This window comes from Lepidothrix coronata, unplaced genomic scaffold (assembly GCF_001604755.1).
Source record: "Lepidothrix coronata isolate B3197 unplaced genomic scaffold, Lepidothrix_coronata-1.0 Scaffold55, whole genome shotgun sequence".
NCBI lineage: Eukaryota > Metazoa > Chordata > Aves > Passeriformes > Pipridae > Lepidothrix > Lepidothrix coronata.
In genome coordinates this window covers 3,307,221-3,325,645 of record NW_016690235.1, presented here as the reverse complement: position 1 = coordinate 3,325,645, position 18,425 = coordinate 3,307,221, and the positions used below count along the sequence as shown (strand labels likewise).

The following is an 18,425-nucleotide window of genomic DNA, read 5'->3' as shown; positions in this document are numbered from 1 at the left end:
CAACATGATCCTATTTTATTGAAACTTATATATCTTCCTTGCTCATTATGTGATTCCGACTGACCTTCATCAAAAAAAAAGGGGGGGGAATCACTTTAATAGCAGATTTTACTTTCTTTGTTTTAACGACTCATCGAAGTCTAGAGATATCTTTCTGCAAGAAGCGTCTCTGCAGTATTTTACTCAGTCCACAGAAGATTTGTTCCATTTTTGTGAAATACTGCATTTGTTGACATAATATTACAAAGACAAATGCAAATCCTGTGGCAGGTCCTGATGCAAATTCTTCAAGGTGTTGAGTGAATTATAGAAGCCATGACCTGCTGAATTTTATATGTGGATGCTTTTTTACATCCACAGTCTATGTTTTTTGTGAAAATCTATATTTACATCTCTGTCTATTTATTAAATCTTACAAGTTTGCCTTCTTTTTGTGCTTAGTATTGAAATATTGATGGTTCTCTTTCTCAAAGTAACTTTTGGAAGTAAAGTCCATAGGGCATCACAGTAACAGCAGCACCATGTTATTTATATTATCATTCCAATGGCATTTGAAGATTCACAGACGTCTTTCTAGGCAACAGGTTTAAAAATAAAAACATTCCTGAGCTTGGGTGTACCTGGAGAGTGTCCTTCAGAAATTCTCTGCTGTTTGTGGTGTAAACATCTTGTGTACAGAGATTCGCAACAAAATTATACATGGAGCTAAGCTGTCAGACCCTGAAAACAAGAGAGAGTGGTAGGAACACAGATAACAGATCTTGGCCGGCTGTGTATTGTTCTTTTCTGTAGGATTTTATCCTCAAATAAGATGTCAGAGAGGACTTGTGCAGTTTTCACACTGAACATACTCTTTCTGCCACACCACTAAGAAACTAGTTGACAGGGCAAAGATTATCACGTTCTCAAAAATCCCATGGTAACCATTTCTTGTGGCTGGACTGGAAGAACTAAAACCTGATTTTACTCCTCTGGTTCACTTTCAAATGTTAACTCTTCACTCCTGTAGCATTAAATCATCTTCTTATCTACATATTTTAAATGCAGGTTAAGGTTAGCACTTGCACTGTTGTTTTTGAGATGGTGTAGCAGGCTTGCAAGTGCAAACCTGAGAAAACTCCTGTGTCCTCATGAAGCACAGCAACACTGTGAGAAATTGTGGGTATAGCATTTACAACAGGCTTCCCATTAGGCCACATACACGACGGAGCTGCAGCATGGCAAACTTAAAAAGATACACAGTTGTTAACCAAGACCCTAAAAATCAAACTTACCCATGTTCATCAGATAAATTAACTATTTGGAGGATGGCATAGAGATGACAAGCTGTAATGTTTCCTTGGACTGTGAATGGTGTCAGGAAACAGTAGCTGAGAAGCTGATGCAGGACCTATGTACCATAAGCAGTTCCTCTCTGCTGCTATCCTGCGTGTAACTTATGAAAATTTGAGAGAAATTAACACATAAACCCAGTGCACTCTTTACACAAAAACAATATAAACAGAGAAGAGATTGTATTTACTATGAAATAAAGCAAGTAGAGCTAGTCATTTTGGTAGTCAGTTTTGTTCTAAAACCTTTGAATGGAAGTGTTAACTTAAACAGATCTTTTTTTTCATCCGAATCCAATGCATTTTAGTCTCTAAGTTCTGAAATTAAAATAAGAAGAATTTATTTTATATTTTCATGCAGCACAGCTGGAGAACCTGGAACATTTATGTATCATGGATAACGCAGACATAAGTCTGTCAATTATGGTTTTTTTAAATATTTGTTTCCTGTTACATAAAATGTAGAAAGGAAAATATCTCTAAATAATATTTTTATGCACATTTTTTGGTACTTGAGATGCTATCTAGCAGAAGATGAAGTCTGAAGAACTTGCAATATAAAATTTTTTATTCTGTTCATGCCTCAGGATACTTGATCTCATGTATGTATGAGAGGATGAATGCAGGTCTGCACACTGCGCTGAACAGACAACACAGCAGGAGAAAATTCCATTCCTCCTGTGCAGTGAAATCAGACAGAACTGGAGCATTTGATTTGGTTTTGCTGGGGCAGCCTGCTCTGGAAAATACTTTATTATAATCCTTTAGTGCTTTAAATTAACTGTCTTGTTTCTGAAAAATCAGTCCTGTGTGGAACTATGTCAGTGTACAAGCAGGCATCACTATGATATCATCAAGCTGTAGATAAAAGCAGTTTTGCATACCATACAAAAGGGGCATGTCTCTCTCTCTGCTTTCTTATTCCATTATGACTCTGTTGACATTAGAGTCATTATTCCACATTTACACTGGTGAGACATGATCACAAGTGAGTCTCCATCAGGAGTTAAAGCCAGAGCATGGAGGGAAAAGTGTTCCTTTGAAGAGAGCATCTGAGCGATTCTACATTAGAAAGTATTATTTAAAAAAACAGCTAAGTGAGTACAGAATGTTATTGTGCTTCAAATCCCTGGAGGAAAGGTGATTAGAGGTAGTTGCTATTTTTTTCTGTAATATATTTGAATAGAATATGTTGCATACGCTGCAGAAGCTGAGCACAAATTGCCTCACTAAGGTCTATTATTCTGGGGAACAGTGAGAATAACAAGCTGAGATACTGATGAACTCAGAGAAATATGAATAACACATTAACGCTCAGGATGTATCAATAGCATGCTGCCTGACACTGGGGACAAGCATCTTGAGGATACAAGGAATTGCAAGAATGGGTCATCAAAAGCACGTCTGGAGATGGAAGATTTTCAAGACCACTTCTCTAGGGAGGAGAGATTCAGCTTCAGGGGGTAAGAAATCTTGCCAATAAAAAAAAAAAATAGGCATTTTGTCTCTCAGATAGCATTAGTCTCCGTGTAAAAACTGGGGGGAGGCTAAGCAGGAGCAGGGACTTTTATTTTCACACACAAAGAACACAGTATGAGGATGTTTATGATACTCAGATGATTATGTCTCAGGCTTACTGCTCTTCCAACCTAATTTCCTGCTTAAAGCCCAGGAGAGTGCGATGCATGAGAGCTTCAGCAGAGGGGGGGAGAAATACTGTTGAGAAACACTCCCCAGTTGGCCTCGTTATAAGATACCACAGCACAGTGTAGTCAAAGCTGTTGCAAAGAGTTGCAGGCATGAAAAAAAAAAAAAAACAACAAAAACAACAAAACATTCTTTATTGAGAAACATTAAGAGTGCACAAAGAGGATTTTTTTTTTCTTTTGAGAGTCTCTTTTCATCTGCATTTGGTGCAGTCTGTTGGATTAACAACACTTACACCAAAAGTACTCTTACCAGAGAAAAAGCAGCCTGCTCCTTTTTTTGAGTGATGGGCTCTTTAGCCATCAGGGATTAGCTCTATCTGTCAAGTTTCAGTCGGTCCTTCTGAAATTGCCCAGCAGGATTCAGCAGTGACTGGACTAAGCACACCAGCTTAAATCACATACCCTACAAAAAAGCTGCAGCAATGATAGCTTTGTCACTTTCAGCCCAACATCAATAGCTTGCTCTGATTAAGGAGGAATTTGCAAAATTAAAGAACTGAATATGTATGCCAATGAGAATTTAAGATGTTGTATGCTGTAATTTGCCATTGATTATGATCAATCAGAGAAAATTCAGTTTCAACCCTTGATTGCTGTTGAAAGCTGCACTATACAGGGCAATCTAAGGTACTACTGAAGGAGAGCAGCAGGAAATTATACTGTACTTCACTGGCACAACCAATTCATTTAAGGAATCCAGTAGGAGCCAATAAACTCATAGCTCTGATGTCATTATTAGCCTGAATGCAGTCTGAGAATTTCTGGGATTATAAAAAGCCTATTAAACTTAATGTTAGTGTACTATCATAGACTAAAAAGTGGTATGAAAGTTTACACCTTCTGCCCCTCAACTCTGCCCTTCTGAGACCCCACCTTGAATACTGCATCAGTGTCTGGGATCTGCTGCAAAATAAGGATATGGACCTATTGGAGCAGGTTCAGAGGAGAGCCATAAAGATAATCAGAGTGATGGGATGCCACTTCTGTGAAGACAGCCTGAGAAAACAGTGTTCAGTTTGAAGAGAAGGATTCAAGAAACCTCATTGCAGCCTTTCAGTACTTTAAGGGAGCTTATCAAAAAGAGGAAGAGTGACTTTTATGAGGGCATGAAGTGATAGAAAAAAGGGTAATGGTTTTAAACTAAAAGAGGAGAGAGAAATTTAGATTAGATAGCAGGAAGAAATTCTTTACCCAGAGGGTAGTGAGGCACTGCATAGATTTCCCAGGGAAGCTGTGGATGCCCCAACCCTGGCAGTGTTAAGGATCAGGTTGGATGGATCCCTAAACAACCTGACCTAGTGGGTGACATGCCATGGCAGCAGGATTGGAAATAGATAGCCTTTAAAGTCCCTTTCAATCCAAACCATTTTGTTGATTCTATTATTCTGTTCTACTTAGAAAATAATTGCTTCTATATCCTAAATTATTATTTCTGAGGTACAAAGAGGAAAAGTATTTTATAGTTTCATAAACTTCTTCGGAACTCAGAAAATTCTTCATCCAGAGGGTGATTGAGCACTGGAACAGGCTCCCCAGGGGAGTGCTCACAGCACCAAACCTGCCAGGGCTGAAGAAGAATTTGGAAAATTCTCTCAGGCACATGGTGGAATTCTTGGGTTGTCCTATGCAAGGCCAGGAGTTGGATTTGTGGGTACCTTCTAACTCAAAATACTCTATGATTCTGTGAAACCAAAAGCCTTCTGTCTGTACAAGGACGAGTAAGTGAGATGTGGGGGCGTCAGGTTTTGCTGGTTTTACCATTGAGGTGACAGTCCACTTAAGTTTCATGCCCAGACTGTGTTGACCAAAAAAGAGAGATCTATGTCTCTGTATTTTCATCTTTACCAACACAGAATTATGCTTTGGTAAGTGTAAAAGAGGGCTCTGCAGTGGCTTGAGAAAGTCTTGACCTGTTGAGGTTTCTATGACCTCCAAAGACATCAAGTTTTTATTCCTTGGCAGATGAGACCGTCTCTATATTCCAGGAAAGCCTTTGACCACTCCTAATGGTGGTAAAGCTGGAAAAGTTTTAACAGGGGTGTAAAATATCAAGTCAAAACAAAACAAAATTAAACACCCATATATTACCCTAGTTATGCAACATAATAATGAAACAGTGAGTCGATAGGCTTTGGTTTTCCTTAAGATTGTGGAAAGCATTATGTGGCTTCTGTTGTAAGTTAGAAATACGAAAATCAAGTTTGTCCATTAGTTATAACTGTGGAGTTTTAGGGTGGTTGCCGTGCAAACACACATTGCAGTAGATTTATTCCTGTGGGGGAAGAGGGAGCAGGCACAGCCAGCTGTCAGGAGACATGGCACAATGGCCTAGTTGGACATGATGGACACAATTACAACTGGGTGACTGGCTAAACTTTCACAACAAAGTCTTTGACTGATTGGTACAGGGGCCCTATAGGTGGGAATTTCAGGCAGGTATTCAGATTTTCCCCAAGGAAGCTGTTGCTGTGTCTGCTGTTACTTGTATACTTAAACATGTTGGATTAACTTCCTAGGTGGTGTGAATCAAAAATTTGCCTGGTTTATTCCTGATGCAGAAGTGATCAAATCAGTCATTTATAAATGGTCAATAGAAACTCTTCCTTCAGAAGTAGTCATGTAAAATAGTTATTTCATATGTAGCTGAGACAATACATGTCAGCAGAGATCAATAAAAATGAAAAAATGCTTCTGCTGGGATGGTTTTATAGGACAAAGCACACTGGGTTTTAAGAACTGTGAAGGACGGAAGTTTTGAGAGGACATCTTCATCCAGCTGAAGACATCTCTGTGAGGATACTTGCCACGGAGACTCCCATTGCCACCAGACAGAAAAGATGGCCACCTTACTGGGGCCATTACATTTCCATGTGAACATTATTGCATGTCAGGATCTTAATACATTAGGGTGGGGTCTTTTTTCCTTTTTAGCAAACTGTCTTTAATGCGCAACAAATTCCCCTGTCATATTCACCTAACAGACTACAAAATCAGGCTAACAACAAGGGTAACTCAGCTACTGTTGCTATGGTCTGGGTCTCAGATGAGATGCTTCCTACATTCAGTGCCTTCTTTGCAGTGGAGTCATTAATTTGGGGGGAAGGAGGGGATTTTTAGGTTTTTGAGGTATTTTCTTAGCTATGACAGCTGAGTGAAGTGGCTTTTCATGTCAAGAGTGTCAGCAGACCTTGACCTAGGTAAAACCTTCCCTTACTTTTCCCTCACAGTGTCAGCCTATCTATACAAATTCCTTGTAGCACTTGGTAACTCAGATGTATACTTAGTCTACTCAGATTTATAATGTCCTTTTTAGAAGGCAACACATATGTAGGCATATCTGACATTAGCTGGACAAGAAGCAGATAAGTAATATGACATGGAAGAATTTCTTCCCATCAGCTGGCCTCAAGCTCTTCTGCTTCACCCCAGAAATTTAACTTCAGTTCTAGAAAACACCATTAGAAAAACATTCACTTTGTGAATGAAGAGAGAGCCACCATTTATATCTAGTTCTTGCTGAAAGGAACCATGACTTGCTTTTCCATTTTTCTGGAAACAACATCATATGGGAGTTTGAATAGACATGTCTCTGCTACATTATCTTGCACATGTGGAAAATGGGAGTTAAAAATTGCTCATTTTTGAGTAAATGTTCAGATTAACATGATTAAAATATTCAGTGAAAACTGAAGAGACAGAATGAGATTAGAAACAGAGGGCTCCAACTACCAATGGCTGGACTTGGTGATCTTAGAGGTCTTTTCTGACCTTAACAATTCTATGATTCTATGATTTTTGAACTCTGGTAAAAGCACCTGTGAGATACTGGATTATTGTATTAATTATTAGCTTGGACCAACTCATGTGTGTGTGTGCTGGGGAAAGGGACTGGTCAGATTTCAGGAAGGTGAGGTGATGCCCTAACCCATGACACTTAGCATGTCAATGCTTTGTGGAATGCTTTATTTCGGTTGAATGTTACACTTTAAACTTTTGCCAAGATCTCTTAAAGTTTAGCAGTAGAAGTACCTCCTGAGAAACTGTGTGCAGCTTTTCTCCTATACAGTCCCTCTTAAGGTGTTAAAAGAACTGAGGGCTCTTCTAATAATTCAGTGGGCAAATTTTTGGAGCCTTGTATATTTTTAAGTAAAATCCTTAGTTGAGCTCATAGCTTGAAACTTGGGGTCTTACAGGACCAAAGCTTTTTCGTCCAGTGAGGTTGATCTGGTTGTGTGTTGTGTATGATTGTTCCACTGCATATTTTATAGGACTCTATTCAAGTGTGCTTTCCACTACCACTGAGTTAAATGCCATTAACAGAACTAGTTAACTCTTTTTTGTGTTCAAAAGTTGAGATCAAACATGTAAATACTGATATTAAGTTAAAGGTAGTTATGCATCTATAAGCGAAACTGAATTTCCAAACAAATAAACATTCTCCTATTTTTAGGTACATGCTAATACCAAAAAATCACATAAATAGAATGTAATTTGCTGTCACCAGACCCCATCCCCCTTCACTGAAGTAGCTGAGTAACCCTGCCCATAAATTCTCTTGTCACCAAAGACATGCTTTATGGAACATTATGTCACTGTGAGCACTTCTTTTTCCCTGGTGCTATTACATCACGTCACATGTGGTACCTTTGGGAATGATGCAATGGCACAGCAGCTTGGCATACAGGGAGAAGCATTTCTAGGAGGGCACTATGGTGATGGAATGGATACCCATATGAAAACCTTTCATTACCAGCAAGCCTTGAAGCACAAGCAAAACACTTTTGTACATTAGGAAATGCCTTGTTGAGGAAAAGCTAATACTTCAGTTCTCTGTGGATTAATTAGGAAAGGAGCCCCATCCAGGACCCACAATTGTTTACTTGAATAGTTTTCAAGGAAACTACAGTGTTTCAGCTGGGTTCTAATTGTGCCTGATGGACCCATTACTTTATAATTTGAGTAGTGTTGTAGAATTTTCCCCAGTGATTAATTAAACTGATGAGGTAGTGCCAAATCTTGATAGAAAGCAAGACCACTTACATTTTTCACATCATCTCTGCCAGAGAAAATGCACATATATTGTTCAAAGCCAGTTGGGTCTTCTACCCCTCACTTGCTAGGTTTAGTAAGACAATCCAGACTGGTGTGTGTCTTTGCTCCCCATCATGGCTTTGCCCTGCAGTTAGCCACAGGGGATCTCATAAGTCTCTAGAAATCTCAACTGCTTTTCATTTAGGCTTATTTCCTACAAAGGAAGTTTTCTGAATAAGGTTAAATGTGCAGCACTTGTGAAAAACCCTGTGCCTGTAGCCAAATGCACTTAGAAGACAGGAAAGCTGTCACTTAACTGCTGTCCACTTCAGAAACCACTGAGGGCAGCAGGAAGCAAAAATGAATGGTAAGATGATTGCATCTTTTAAAATTTCTTTTCATTGCTGCTACTGCTACTGCCCTCTCAGTGATCTGACCTTTTATTATTCGATCTTTTTTTTCCTTCTTTAAATGCTGAGTGTTTTTCTGAGAAAGGATCACCCCAGCAACTTTGCCTTGTATAAGTGCAGCAAATGTAGGGAAGGAAGGGAGGGATGGGGAAAAGAGAGCTTCTTAAAACTTTTTGTGAGGCTCACATATGGCCCAGGAAAATAAAGAAAAGTCACAATTTAAAAGCTGCTCTGTGGTGTTTAATACCTTTCTGAGACGAAAGGGTGAATATTTGGACTATGTAGGTTCTGAGTGAGAAGATAATATCCCTGCAGTCTTTAACTGACATTGTTTCAATATTTGAATCTATGTGTTTCCACATTTAATGTGTATAGAACTGTCTTTCTAGGGACCTCTTTCCATGCTTGAAGTAGCCTGAGTATTTACTTCTGAGGAGTGTTGGAGCTATTTTTACTGTAGATCTATTAGTAGCTTCATATGAGGTCTGGTGTGCTTAGGCATGTCATTGTTTGTAAACACAGGCACTTCTAATCAGCAAAGTATTAGATGAAGTCTTCACTCACAGAGAAGTTGATGAAGACAAAAAGTCTGTCTTGACAATTGATCAATGCTTAGTGCAGCTCCATTTGCTGAGTCAAGGCTCGTTGTGTTACGATTTGTGTGTACTTGGGGAATTGTTCTTGTCTCCACTCCATTTGTCTTCCGGTGTGATTTCTGTACAAAATGCCACACAGAATCCAAAATTACAGACACACTACATCCTGAAGTGCATTACAGGCTACCCCAAAGTTATTAAGTCCATACTGATCAGCTCTGTGCTCATCTGCCTGCATTACTTGCTGGATTGAAACTGCATATAAACTCATTATCATCCAGCTTCATTCCAATATGGGATATCATGGTGTTGATCTGTTTGCATTGCTCTGAAAATTTTGACAGAAGGTTTTGTTATTTAAAAAGGTTTTCACAGAAGTGACTACATTTTATGCAGAACTCTGATACCAAAGATAAAATTTGCAGGGAATAGCAATGCTTTATCTGAAGATCCAGGTTGAAGATGCTCTATGTCATTAAATGCATCTAAATGAGAAACAGCCCATTGCGAAAAGTTTAAAAGAGAGGCCATAAGAGAAAGCTGCAAATGACAGTACGCTCTGTTGGGTCTGTCTGACCCATAGCAACCCTCATGTTGCTATGCTTTGTACTGGTAGCTAGAACAGTGTTGATAGCACACCAGTATTTTTGGCTACTGCTGAGCAGTGCTTGCACACCAGCATCAAGGCTGTTCCTCCAACATTCCACCCCCACCAGTAGGCTGGGGCTGGGCAAGATCTTGGGAAGGAACATAACTAGACCAGCTGACCCAAACTGACCAAAGGGATATTCCATACCATATGACACCAGCTCAGATATAAAAGCTAAGAAAAGGTGGAGCGAGGGAGGACATTTAATATTTAAAGGGTTTGCCTTCCAGAGTAACAGTTATGTGTGCTTGCCAGTGGGAAATAGAGAATAAAACCCCTTTTTTTTTTCCTATTTGCTTGTGCACACATAACCTTTCACTTTTGCTTTATTAAACTCCCTTATCTCAACCTACAAGTTGTTTTCTGTCTTATTCTCTCTCCCCTGTGCAGCTGAGGAGGAGTGATAGAGAGGCTTGGTGATCACCCGGTGTTCGGTTAAGGTTAACCCACTGTTCGCACAAACTAAAGAACAAAACATATCTTACAATCCTATTTTATTCTTCAAAAACAATGCTTTTGTTCAGTGTTTAATTATGGCACTCATACAAATAATTATTTATTTGTAACAGAAAGCTTAGGTGTCTGTAAAGGATGTCTCCTTTAAAAGGTTAAATGAATCCTCTGTTACAACTTAAATTTCTCTAGGAAGCTCAATTTCAGTGACTCCTTTCACCCAATAAAGATGAAATGATCTGCAAAGAGTTAAACAAGAAATAAAATTGTAATCTGAATTCATAATCTGAAGTTTGATTTGGTTTATTTAGGCTTTGCAGATTCTACAGTTAAAACCATTATGCATATTCTTTCTGCCCATAGAAAACTTCAAAATTACTATGAAAGCCTAGTCATTCCAGAAATTTGCTAATGCAGTAAAAAGAAGAAGAAGAACATGAGAAACTATTTAAAATGACAAATATAAAATATTTAATAAATATTTTATAAGTAGTGTAATCAACTTTTGTCAGACTGACCTTTTTAAGCATTGATTTTTTTTGTGGTGACTTGCTCTCTTTTACCTGGGGGGGGAAAAAGTAGATTCAAAAAAGACTATAATGTTTGAATACCCCACAGGTATGGGAAAAAAACGTGCTTTGAAATCACTAATATTTGTGAAACCTCAAAAACTGTGAAACTTTTCCCTCTACAATAATGAACTAATCAGTGAGACAGGCTGGGTATTCCACAGTACATTTTTCCACATGAGGCATAGTGTGAATCTTTCAATTATTGAAAATAATTTATTCATTAAAACATTATTATATATAATCTGTCACCAGGTATAGTTTCCAATCCAAATTAATCGCCTCCAGTACTGCACAGTACACATAAGAAGAGGCAATCCCTCCAAAGAACTTGCATGTGAAACATACAGTATACACATTAGGGGATATAGGCAAAAACTGTGGAAGTGTTGAAGACAGAAATGTGAATTTCTTTGAGCCCTAATAGAAACTGCTGAATGAAAATGTGTTGCAATTCCCTCGTGGGAGGGACAGGCAGTGGGGGTACTTAAGCCAGGAGACAAAGACCACGTAGCATGCTGGGAATCCAGCAGTGAAGAAGAGCCTTTATTCAAATTTCCCGCAGCTTATAAGGGCTGCTGGGCCAAAGAGGGGATTGGCCATTTGGCTAGCCAATGCAAGGAGACAATATAATAACTATGGCAACACAGAAACCAATGGCAGACAAGTGAGTTAACAACTTCCAAACCCCAGCAAAAATGTGTGCTCTTACTTTAGTCTCTGTCCATACCTTGAACCACAAGTCTATGTGGCCTGAATATTTGCAATATCATAGAAGCCATTTCCATTTATAACACTTCTGTACTGCAGAACTAGAAGTTTCTGCTTTGCTCACCACAAAGCTGGTCAACTGTATCAGTGGGAATGGGAAGCATATGCAGGCAAGCCCAACCAGTGATTTGTCCTCCTTTATTAATAGTTTGATTGTTGCAGGATTTTCATGTTTTTTTGGTTTTCTGTTTTTCAAATTTGTGAATGGATGCTACCTCCACCTGTAAGTCATATATGGCACTATTGTCTAGGTGGTATTGTCAGGCTCAATAGGACAGACTTAGATCTGCTGGTGAGTGCAGTTATCTTATTTCAAGGTTAGATTGGCACAGTTTCTCTTTGTCCCAATTTGTTATCTCAAGGATACAGATCCATTGAGTGTTCAGCTACTCATTTTTGCAGTCATTTGAGATAGTCTATTCATTTCATAGCCAGATTTTACTGACTTCCTTCTTGCAAGAGTTTGATGTGCATTGCTATGATAGTTTGCATCCTTAGAGAGAGGGAATGTGAGAAATGATGGCCAAGGTCACCCTAGAGTACTTTTATGAAAACCAAGAAGTTGTGAGATCTGTGCCCGCTCCCATAGCATGATTCGAATTGAGTCTGTTTTGTGACAGGACTGATGAGGATGAAAAGGGGAAACAGCATCCTGGGTGGGTGTTTGGGGAAGGAATTTCCCAGGCTTGTGGAAATCAGGCTTACAAACCTTGCCAGCAATCAGGGATTAGCTAGTGAACTACCAGCTGCCTGGTCCTCTGCATAGCAAGGGAGCAGCAGTTTGAGTGATCTCATACAATCGATTTTCTGCTGTATCCTGACAAATGAGCCTGCTCTTTATTAGCCCTGCTCATAGTCTCAAAAGGCAAAGCACTGCTCATGTAATTCTTCCCTGCACTTGCAAAGTGCACTTTTTATCATTTAAAGTGTTCTGTTCTTTTACAGTTTTTAAAAATTAATGATTTAATTTGTTCTTTTCCCCCACACTTTTTTTATCTTTTTATTTCCGTTTTACAATTAAGACACTGTGTCCATAGACACAGTGGAAATGTGCATGGACTTGAAAAATTTCAGATTGTATTACAGAGTCTCTTCATTTGTTGTGATTTTGCTGCAGTTTAAGAAACACATTCTCCATGTTATAGAAAACTGGAGGAGTCACCTTGGTGGAGACCCATTTTACCCCTGGTGTCACTGCATTCCTCATCCACCTGACAAGTAGATGGAGAAGAAGCTTGGAGAGACAAAATGCTCCCATTTTCCCATTTGCATGACTACTTGTATCTTTAGATCTCCTCTGATTTTAGTTTAACTCCTCTGGAAAGACTGTAATACTGCTAAAGGACTAGATATAATTCTCCTATTTTATACTCAATCCCCTAGGCAGGCCCACCTGCCTCCCTAAAAAATTTTCCACCTTTTGGTTTGATATCTGCCTATGTCAATAAAGATGTCAGCTGTGGTTCTTTGACAAGATCTGAATTTCAGCTGCTGGAAAATATGCATCCCGCTGACAGCCGTGGCAGGATTCCTTGCTTCTCGAAGAACATAATTGCAAAAAGGCTGTTTTTTGAGAATAGGGAATGTAGACCACATACTGTCCTTGGTTGTGCTGATGTAACCCCCGCCCTTCCTTAAATAATTGCCAAAATGCAAATGAAATTTTAACTCCAAAGCTTTATGTTATTACTGTTATATCAGGTTTGGGGGTTAAAAAACATAAACAACAAGCCAATATGAATGACTTTCTATGTCTTCAGAATCTATTATTACAGTTCAAGAGAATAAAGTGTTGTAGAAAGATTACAATCCACAATAAGAGCCAGAGTCCAATAGCCAAGTGCCCCTGAGAAAAGGAAGTACACTCTTCCTCTTTTTTTTTGAGCTATCTCAGAGAAGAGTTACACCAGGTCACTTTAAATTAGTCACAGAAATGGCAAGAAAAATAAGTGGTACAATCTTAATATGAGAAGATGCATGGAATGAACTTCCTAGAAGCTGTTTGCTGGCTTAAAAAATTATGATAAAAAGTTCTGACATTTTAAAATTACTGGAAATTATGAATGAATCATGTTAACTGCCTGGATTTGATAACAGTAATTAATCTTGAGAAACATGAATTAAGACTCTCATATAAGTTTTACAAGGATACTTGAGCCTTGATTTGGCATTCAGTGCTTCCAGATTAGTCTCATACCTGGCACAGAACTGGGAAGCAGTTCTGCAAATATAACAAATATTTTTACATTTACTCTGGGCTGAAGACTCTGAGTTCTTTCACATCTTCACCATCATCCACCCCTCACCCCTTCCCCAGCCTCCCCTAGGTCTGTTAGAAGTAGTCATTTGTAGCAGCTGATATAGTTTCAAAACATAAATTTTGACTTAATTCTCAGCACCAGACCAGAACAAGTGACTTCTAATTATTTATGCTGTGTCCTTCCATAGCCTCTCTTTAGCATAAAGAAACCTACAAGGGTATGCTAAAGGCAAAATAAAAATGTCTTGACATTTTAGATAAGTCGTGAGAGAATTGTGGGAAAAAATGCAAGGCAAAATTTGTATCAGTAATAAGTTCCAACATTTGTAGGGATTATAATGGAAATGATACTTGGTTATGGGCAAAACCAAGAACACTGGGCATTTATATAAGCTTGTTTGGTGTATTGTCTATATTGTTAAATCAAATGGGCCCAACCAGCAAAGTGGAGCACTGGTTCACCAACACCAACTATAATAACTGTTGCTTTCTACCTGTGTGAGCTAACACTTAGAAAATACACAGCTGTGCTTTGAAATGTACTTGTGGCAGGGTCCCCTCTCATCAGACAACAATTCTGTGAACAAAACTTTGTCCATTTCTGTTCCAGATGTCATACAGTGCCACAGCAGTGCTCTCCCCCCACTTCGACAGTTACTGTCTTACCTTAAGAAGACCCTTTTGAGATGAGGAAAACAAATGCTAAACCAAGACCAAAAGATTGGACTAGATGATACAGGCAGCCTAATCAGTAGGTGAAGTCTGGGGAAGCATGAAGGAACAAGTAGAAACTGGGAACAAAAGACTGGTGTAGAAGTGCAGACAAGTCTTAAATCTAACCAGGGGTTTGTGACAATAGTCCACAAAGAAAATAGTCATTAAAAATTTTTTGGCCCAGTGTTAAAGAGAATCATTAAAAATATTTAGTGGAAAAGAAATGCTTGTGTTGTGAGCAAATCTTGTGTATGTTGAAAACCAAGGTCCATTGGGGTTCACATTATCTGAAAAGTTAAAGTCAAGACAAAACATAGAATAGATGATCTTAAAGGAAGAATTTGCTTCTTGTTTACTGAGTGGTCAACAGTCTTTGTGGGGAAAAGTATGATGTATTTAAAGGCTATTATAACACAAATAACCTAAAATGGAGAAGGTATTCTATTTTTGACAACCCTGAATCTGGTATTTCCCAGCATTTCATTTTAATTCTTTGCAATCTTAATTTCTTCTTTAAATAAAATGAGTGTTAAAATTAATGTAACTCTTCTCCAAAAAGTCCCGGGTTGGGTTTGATTTTGATCAAAATTGAATGTGAAGTAGACTTGTCCAAGTAGATGTCTGTATGTGTGTTAGGAGCATGTATATATTACCTTAGAAATCAAATTTTAGAGCAAATTATTTGCCCTACCAAGAAATACCTCCTGCATATAGTAATGGCATCTTGGAGTTTGAAACAAACTATTTCAGAAGCAACCTGGCATCACAAAAGCATGAATGGGAAAAGTGTTATTAGATGAAACATGACAGCAAGCTCAGAACAAGGGTATTTTTGGTTTTGTCCTGGTGTTTTTAAGGAATAATGTATTCACAGCATGGTGAATTTTTCTGAACTTGTAGCACGTGAGACTTAAGGGACTACATGTCAGAGAGATTCAATTAAGCAAAACATTAGTGTTCAGAGATGTTTGATTTTAAAGACCATATTCTTGAAATTTTAAAGTGGGTAAAATGTATTTCACTATTTCTAGTATGTAAGCCACAATACCTTGGAGACAAGGATGACATAAGGAATTGCAGTTTAAGAACATGGTTGATTTTTCATGAGCCGTAAAGGAGCAGCAATGAACCTAAACGCCTAAAAGTTTGCACAGCTACACTAGCTTTTGAAGATAGTTTGATTCTTTTGTTATTCCGAAGGTGTGCTTTCAGTATTAGGTTGGAGAAGACCTCCTGCCATCTCAGCTCAGTCAGAGTGGGGCTGAAGAGTCAAAGTTTGTCAGATTCTGCCCAATTTTCAAAGACTTAAAAAGTTTAGACCTTTTAAAGCAAAACAGCAGTGTCCATCTGAGGAGGGGCCCATATGGAAACAAACTTCCAAAGCAGCTGATACAGCCTCCCCTGGGACAACCTTGCAGAGTACCTATATAAGGACTGAAAAAGAAAGAAACCTGCAGAGACAAACACAGGCATAAATTAGGAAAGACATTTTGGCTGTCTGCTAGGCATCTGCATCTAGTAAGTAGAGCTGAAGTTGTGGTATAATTACAGGACATGCAGTTCCTTCCCTAGGGCTCTTTTATAAGTGTAACGTTCACAGGCCTGGGCCCCTTTCAGCTGTATTCAGCTTAATCCCATAGAACTTAGACCTGGCATGACAAGAAACTGAGAGCAAAATCACCTTTTATTTGGTCACCAGCACTCACTGGTTTTGATGCATATGACCAGGTTTTGTGAACAGCTGCAGAACGTGGCGGGAAAGAGGGATATCATATAAATTGTCCTCAGGTCACTAAATAACCGGTAGCATCTGTTAGCACTACTATGATCTGCACTACCCAAGCTCATTAGTGGGGATATGTCTTCACATTTTCCTTCATTCTAGGGTTGCATTAGTCAAAAGTGAGTCCTGCTTGTAGTCACTATGGACATAATTGGCCACAGTTATCCATCGTAGTTGATTTATACTAAATTTGACTCAGTTGTAGCGGTAATCTTGTCTTGGTATTTATTCACAGAAAAAGAGAACATTGATGGAAAATAACAAATGAAGTGGGTTAATAGGGTCAATAAGCTTGTAATAATAACAACAATAATAATGCTGATAGGCATGCAATTTTGCCTTTAAGAGAAGGTTGAATAATAGTTTCCTAGTAATTAAGAGAGGCTGGGTTAGGAGCTCAATTCTGTAGCAGGAGCAGCTATGTGAATGGAGTCTGGTACATAGAAGTTAAGCCTCTGACCCAGAGTTGCTTTCATACACTGGAAATAACCTGCTGGAAGAGCAGCAGCAGCAGCATATGGTTCCTCAAAGGGATTTTGCAGACTGCAAAGTGGGATGGCGGTTTGTTTTTGATAAGATTAGGTATCATGTGGTGGAGCTTTATTAACACAGTAAAACCAACTCTTTAGCTCAAAGTTCAACACCGATACACCATGCTGCCCTTTGAATTTCCAGTGTTATTATTTGATCTTTATGAAGATCTTTCCTAATGAGCAGCAAATTGCTCCTGTACTCCTCCAGCATCATTTTGGCTAGGCTTATCTCTTTGATCTGTTTTTTTTCCTTTCCAGATTTTAAACTTAAATTAAAAATAATCAGAAGGTGGAAAAGCATGAAAACAAAGAAAAAAATTGTGTATCCTCCCTGTTTCTTAGTAGAGAGGTCCACGGATAATAAGTTCTAAAATCTGCCACCCCAAAGTTGTGCGCCATTAGAAATTACAACTTGTCTGTTTTCTTATTTAAAAATGATTCTTTTTTTAAGGCAGTTCTTACTGGTCATTTAGGTCTCTGAAGCTCAGAATAACCTGACTTCAAAAGGAAATGAAATAATAACCAGAACTGAATCCCCAGTGCACTTTCTCTATCGTGTATTTTTGGGTCTTTTTTTCTGGCCAACACTACTGATTATAAAACTAAGCTTGTACCCCCTTTCTTTTATGTTCTCTGGTGTTTTTTACAAGCTCCCCTTAGATTATACTTTTAATACTAATTTTCTTACTAGACACTGGGGAGCCATGACTTTTACTGTCATGTTATTCTGACGAGTTCAGTAAATGTTTCCATTAAGCACAAAAGTATTTATGCATGTGTCTTGGTTTAAAGACAAATATTGGAGCAACCACCTCCCTCAGCACTGGTGCTGCCTACTTGGCTCTGCTGGGCTCAGGCTCTGTGTGGCCACTCAGAGATTGCTTCCGGCAGCAGCTGAGCCCCAGGAACAACTTTTACCTGCGGCAAACTCCCATCCCTCAGATGACATAATGGTATGAATTTTCATCGCTATAGCTCCTTCCCTTGCCTTGCAACCATAACAGCATGTGTGTACCATTGCAGTATTTAACTTTGCCAGCTGGCAACTGATTTCAAACTCATGGTCATTACCAGGTGTGGCTGGAAGTCAGCAATCCATTCTCCCATAGGCCAGAAACAAAATCCCAAATTTTCCAAACCCGGCATACGTGTTACACATCAAATCTTTGTTCAGTGGAGAAGATAGAACAGCATGGGACAACCTGCTCACTCTAAAATGTCATGAGAGTCTGTGAAGAAGTTTATGTAGTGGTCTGGTAGTCTCAGAGCTGCCCAGGCAAGCTCTGAAATCTCATCACGAAGGGACAAAAATCACATGGTTTTGCGTTATTTTCCTGGCCAGACGGACATATGTGCCTGAAAACACCCACAAATGCACATCCTTTTTTGATGTTTTTTTTTCCTAACTCTCTGCTACTGAGCCATGTAATTAGTTATCCTGTACTTCCTGGAATGATGGGCAATGATATTTCTTTAATTAGAACCATCTTCACAACAGTATTCCAGGTAGTTCACAGTCTAATTACTGATACATCTTAAGAAGAGAGACAAAATGGATGAGAGATGTTCTTTGTGTTACAAGACACTGTCACGGTGGCAGTGGAGACTGTGAGAGG

The 18,425-nt window shown here is 38.8% G+C and overlaps 1 protein-coding gene across 6 annotated transcripts in view; it reads left to right on the top strand.

Annotated features, from left to right (window-relative positions):
* LINGO2 (leucine rich repeat and Ig domain containing 2) overlaps positions 1–18,425 on the top strand; it is a 486,960-nt gene that overhangs the window by 413,312 nt on the left and 55,223 nt on the right. The window contains exons 1-2 of one of the 6 annotated variants that reach the window (XM_017816433.1): positions 2,337–2,428; positions 2,663–2,794. The exons of the other annotated variants lie outside the window; for them this stretch is intronic. The gene's annotated coding sequence lies outside the window, so the exon portion shown is untranslated. Of the gene's footprint in view, positions 1–2,336; positions 2,429–2,662; positions 2,795–18,425 lie in introns of those variants that run through there. 6 annotated transcript variants of the gene reach the window in all.